The sequence below is a fragment of the Mandrillus leucophaeus genome, unplaced genomic scaffold, assembly GCF_000951045.1.
Source record: "Mandrillus leucophaeus isolate KB7577 unplaced genomic scaffold, Mleu.le_1.0 Scaffold118, whole genome shotgun sequence".
Classification (NCBI taxonomy): Eukaryota; Metazoa; Chordata; class Mammalia; order Primates; family Cercopithecidae; genus Mandrillus; species Mandrillus leucophaeus.
In genome coordinates this window covers 68,320-74,457 of record NW_012100098.1, presented here as the reverse complement: position 1 = coordinate 74,457, position 6,138 = coordinate 68,320, and the positions used below count along the sequence as shown (strand labels likewise).

General features: G+C 52.6%; 1 protein-coding gene across 1 annotated transcript in view; it reads right to left on the bottom strand.

Moving 5' to 3' along the window:
- SP7 (Sp7 transcription factor) overlaps positions 1 to 6,138 on the bottom strand; it is a 23,034-nt gene that overhangs the window by 9,358 nt on the left and 7,538 nt on the right. The gene's annotated exons all lie outside the window — the stretch shown is intronic.

Genomic DNA, 6,138 nt, shown 5'->3' with positions numbered 1-6,138 from the left:
GGGGGCTGCTCTCTGTCTGTAGGGATCCACCCTCTAATTACAGCTTTCCCAGTGGAGAAGGCTCCGGATCCAATGAGGAGGGCGAGAGAGGGAGGCAGAGGGTCCAAATTTCCTGCTCCATTTGCTGAGCTCCCCAAAGAAGGGATCAGGGAGGGAGAGGAGAAAAAGGGGCGCCCATGGAAGGGGTGGGAAGCAGGAAGAGGGGAGAACAACACGGGCAAGTTGTCAGGGCTTCCTCGGGGTGGGGGGGGGCTGCTGAGGGGAGAGGTTAAAGGGATGGTGGACCCCGGTGTCCTACATGTGGCAGCAGTCCCATAGGCATCTGTGGGCACCCCTCCCAGAGCTCCCCAGTGTCATGTACCTGGGGAACCTGGGGCTGGCTGTCCCGAGTCTCTCCTCTCTGGAGGTCTGGCAGGGAGAGTGCAGGCAACGGGTGGCCTGAAGGTGCTGGAAGGGATCCGCTGTCTCCCAGGCCAGCTCCACTCCTGTTCCCACTCAGGCTCCGGTCCTACAGTTCTACTCTGACTCCAGAGTCCTTGCTGCTGCTCGGCGGCTGCTGCTTCTGCTACTGCTGCTGCCTAGGCTGCTGCTGCCCGCCGCTGCTGAGGAAAGGAACAGGAGGGAAAAGGAACAAACCCCAAACCACTAATTAGAGATCCAGGGGGGGGATGGGGGGTTGGGGACGACACTCACACACAGAGACTGGAACGCACTGACATACACACTCATGGCCAAACACAGGGGTGATGCATGCACACGTACACACAGTACCACTCACATGGGTACAGCCACTATCATGAATGAACACAGACAGACACACGCAAATGCACACAGTGACACACTAGAGGCACACGCACCACACCCGCCCCAGCTGACCATGCAGAGGCTTGCTTCCCCAGTCACCCACCTGCCTCTAGGTCAGGACAGCAGTGTGTACGTGCCCCTGTGTGTGTGTACGTGCCCGTGTGTGTGTGCATGTGTGTGTGTTTGTGTATGTTGTGTGAAGAGGGATGGAAGGTTCTGAGGTGGAGGTTTCTGCTGCCTAAACTTTTAGTGTCACTGAGGTAGGTTCCAGAGCAAGGCCTGGAGGAAGGGTTGAAGAGTTGGGAAAGGCTTGGTATTGGCTTGGGGGTCCCTCAGTCTTCCAGTGCCTCAGTTCCACTGTTTGGAGGTCATACCTAGGCCCACCTCACTTTGTGGGGCAGAACCTGGATCTTGTTGATGAAGAGAAAATTTAAGACAGGCAGGAGTGAGGGTGGCGGTAGAAGGTCATTGGGTCAACTCATTCATGCCGACACCTAGCCCCTTTGGATTATTTCCCCCAAAAAGAAATGCCCTAACCGCCATCATTCCTTGTCAGTTACCATCCCTGGGTAACCAAGTTACCATCTCTTAGAGGCCATGGGTTTAATCTCCATCCTTTGGTGGACAGTTCTCCTGAGTGATCTGACTTTCCTGGGAACTCCGGGTTCCCTTTCTCATTGCCATACATCAATTCCCTCTTCCACAGAAAGAGCTGAAGTTATAACTTAATAAGGACTTCCCAACTTTGACTTCCCATCAAAATAGGAAATAAGAGAAGGAAGGTCTTAAGAAGAGAAACCCAAAAAGTCTATTACCTGAAACCTGGGCCCCGGGCCCTGAGGTGTTTATGGGAGAGAGAGGACTGGGCAGCTAAGTGGTAGAACCGGCAGCTCTCCCACAGGGGGGCTTAGCCTGCTGGGGTTGTTTTGCAGGTTATTCCTTAACACACACCTCTCCCCCTCCCAGCTCTGCCTGTCAGGGGAATAAAGCCCCATCATTTCCACTCTCCTCACTCCGCAACACCATCCCTCACTTTCTCGGAGTGCCTGCTTCCTTGCTCCTTTTGCTCTCCCAGATCTCCACAGAAAAAGCTGGTAGGTGGCAGGAGCAGATGGAGGTCCAGGGAGGGTTGCACAGCAGTTTTGCCAGCAGGCAGGGACGAACTTCAGGGTAGGGCCCAGGAGTTCTGGATTCTAGCCCCATGATTTGATTTACCCCAAGGAACTCTGGGAACCCAAGGTTTAGGGGAAGGGTTTGGGAACCAGGTGACTGATAGACAAAGAAAAGGCAGCAAAAGAAGAAACAGAGCAAATGAAACAGTCCAAGAGAATCAGAAGAGATATCACCAGGTATAAGAAAGAGAGAGGAAAGAGGAAAACAGAAGGCCAGATGTGTGACTTTAAACAAAAACAACAACAACAAAAACAGAGCAGGAAAGAAACTAAAAAGGTAAAGAAACAGGCCCAGAGGAACAAAGATGGGGAGACAATGGCTTGGGAAGGACAGGGAAAATAGCCTGAGGCATAGCCAGGTCCAGAGGAGGAGGAGGAGAAGAAGGAGGAGGAGGAGGAGGAGGGTGGTTGTGTTGTGTTGCCAGGCAGGTGGGGGGGGGCGGGGATGGAGTATAAATAGCACATAATTGTGTCCGCTGATTACACGGGCCACCCCACCCGTCTGCCTGAGAGGAAGTGCCCGTGGTGGGGTGTCCCTGTGACCTCGCGGTCTCCCCCTTGTGGGGGGAGTCTGAGACTAAGGTGCCAGATGGATTTCCGGGGCCCCGAACTCAGAAGTTGGGAAAGATAAGCTTTAGAGAAATTCTGTATCACCAGCAGAAAAGCCCAAGCCCAGTTAGATCAGGCAGGAAACTGAGGCAGAGGAGAAAGTCTAGACTCTAAAGAAGAGATAGCAGGTGAGGAGGGGATTGGGACTCAGATTAGATGAGGGAAGAAAGAAAGAGACTGAAGGGGAAAAGGAGGAAGGATGGAAAGATGAATGGATAGACAGGGCTGGGGAGAGGGGTTGGAAGGAAGAGTCACCTTCTCACTCCCCGTGTGGGCTTTAATCCCTAACCCTACCCGGGAAGGGGCAGATCCTAAGAGTGCTTGGGAAATAAAAAGGAGGAGCAGAGTCCCAGGAAGATGTGAGCCAGGGCCCCTGATGTGTCAACATAGGACACCCTCTGGACACAGAGCCTGTTCCTCACCAGAGATCAGCGCCAAAGATAGGCAGAGGGGCTGCCTGAAGTCCCCAGTTGCTGCCCTCAGGACCCCCTGGGTTCTGACTTCTCTATGTCCTTTTAAAAAATAGTCCTGCAGCCAAGCTGAGGCTCTGGTGTTCCTGGGTCCAGCTCCCTAGTTTCCTTCCCAGGGCCCTGAGGGGCTGGGGGCAGCAATTGGAAGTCCTAACCAAGGACCTACCTCCACCCTCTCAGGCCTCCCTCAGCCCAGCCTCCCAGGGGGTGGGGCAGCCCAGGCAGAGGCGCCATGTGGCAGGGGCGGGTAGAGGCTGCGGCTCTGGTCCTTCCAGTATAAACCCCCTAGGCATCTGGTTTCTATCCACCACCCCCCACCACCCTGGGGGCCCCTCAGCCTCCGCCCACGGCCACCCAGACGCTGAGCTCCAAGGGATGGATGCCCCAGAAGGAAGGGGTGGGATGATGCCTTTCTGATATCCCAATGCCAGGACTGGGCTGAACCACAGGAACCACTCCCTTCCCGCCCTCCCCTAGGAGAATCAGGGTGGGCTTTCTAGGTTAGAGGGGGTTGAATCTGGCACCTGCCTCAGTTCTCTAAATGATTTTAGATCTTTTTGGAAAGATCAGTGGGGTGAAAACAGAATGAAAACTGGGCAGAGTGGGGCCAGGTGCGGTGGCTCATGCCGGTAATCCCAACGCTTTGGGAGGCCGAGGTGGGTGGATCACCTGAGGTCAGGAGTTTGACACCAGCCTGGCCAGCATGGTGAAACCCCGTCTCTACTAAAAATACAAAAATTAGCTCAGCGTGGTGACGGGTGCCTGTAATCCCAGCTACTCGGGAAACTGAGGCAGTAGAATCACTTGAACCCAGGAAGTGGAGATTGCAGTGAGCTGAGATCACGCCATTGCACTCCAGCCTGGGCAACAAGACCAAAACTCCATCTCAAAAAAAAAAAAAAAAACTGGGGAGAGTGGGAGACCTGTACCCCCTACTCCCAAGGAATGCTACCTCCGTCATCCACACCATCGCCCTCTACCACTCTTCTAGGTTGGGCTGTCTCTAAGAGCCTCGTCCAAAGGGACTCCCAACTTTTCATTGTTGCTGTTATAGAAGGTTTGACTATCCTAGGGAGAATCACCAGAGAATAGTGAGCAGAGTCACTGAAACAGAGACTGACACATGCACTAATACATACCTGATGAGGGACACATTCATATCTGCATACTTGCACACACACAAGGTGACACATAATTCATACACATTTGTACTATGCAGGCATCCATATTGACAGACACTGATATATACATATACAGATAATGCTTACCCCAAGACACCCTAACCCCCAATCATAAAAATGCATACACCAGTATATATGTATACATCGTACAGACTCACAGCCACCTAGACTACTCCCCACATGGACTCCCAGACACCCATCAACACACACATCTACACATGTGGCAAATGTCACATACATACACCCAGGGCTATCATTACAACTTTAGAGCTCTGGAGATCTCTGAGGTCTCCTAAAGGGCACTTGGGAACCCCTCTCCCTATAAGGATCTGGGGATAAGGGTGTTATGGAGGCCAATGCCAGTCCTGCAAATTGCTGCCTCCAACTCCTACTAGTATAAGAAGCTCCAGTGTACTTTTAGGTACTGTTGATCCAATACTCCACACACATACACCAGAGTTCAGAAACGCAGATGGCCCAGCAAACTCCCTGGCCCTGGGGAACCCCAGCATCCCTACCCCCACCCAGGCCCCCGCTGCTCTGCGGCCCCGCTGACTCATCTCTCCCTCTGTGGAGCTCCCCAACCACAGGGGCCTGGAAGAGAAGCTTGGAAAGTTGCGCTCATGTCCCGGGCCCCTGGTCTGGCCACTACCCGCCCATGCACCCAGCCCAGCCCTTGTCTCCAGTGGATACTCCAGCGACAGAGAACATAGAGGGGACAGGAAAGAAGAAGGCACCCAGAGACAGGGAAACAGAAAGACACAGGCGAGACAAAGAGGAAACAAATGGTGGGCATACAGATGAGAGACCCTGAGGATCAGCTACTAGTCTGTTGGGTCTTCCAAGAGCAATGGGGCCGATGACCAGGAAAGCTTGCTTCTTGGGTTGAAGGAACATCCACTCATGGCCTCAGGATTTAGAGACTGCTGAGTGCCTTGACCCAGCATTTCTGACACTAGGCTCAGCGTACTTGGGGAAGAGGATCCAATTTTAGGAGGCAAAGCTGAGGACACGGGGTAGAAGGAAAGCTTTTAAGAGGCTGGCAAACTTGTATAGGACAGCTTGGAAAAGCAGCTCCTCATCCCAACAAATATGTACACAAATTTACAGGTACAGACAGACTACAACTTTCCTTCCTCTCTGCTAGGTCTCCCCATCCCCTCTTCCAGCACCAGGGCTACAAGGCAGGACTTCTGGGACTGGCTCTGGCTCCCCTCTTCCCTGAACCTTGGGTTCCTTCATTGATATTGAGCCCTGATATAATTCAGCAGCTTTAGGACAGGCAGATCAGAATCAGAAACAGAAGTACCATGTAAGGAGGAGGAAGGAAACTGGATGGCAGGGGACAAAGAGGAAAATGAAAGGAAGGGGAAGACTGAGGTCTGATTCTGAAACAAGGGACCTGTCCTGGATGCCTGTGTCTAAAATGGGACAACATTGAATTAAGTAAGAACCTAGTCATCTCTAGAAAATGACCCTTTGTAAAAATGACCCTAGAATCTGATCCATGAAATATACTAGTGTCTTTCATAAGAAGAACTTGGGATGATGGAGTTCTGATCACATCATCCCTAGGAGTGAGGCTGAGCAACTCAAGGGGATGGTCCTTCAAAATCCTAAATACAGACTGAGTGAGGTGGCTCACACCTGTAATCCCAGCACTTTGGGAGGCTGAGGTGGGTGGATCACCTGAGGTCAGAAGTTCGAGACCAGCCTGGCCAAAATAAAATTAGCTGGGTGTGGTGGCATGTGCCTGTAATCCCAGCTACTCGGGAGGGTGAGGTAGGAGAATCACTTGAACCCAGGAGGCAGAGGTTGCAGTGAGCCGAGATCGCGCCACTGCATTCCAGCCTAGGGGACAAGCGAGACTCCATCTAAAAAAAGAAAGAAAAAAATATGAAA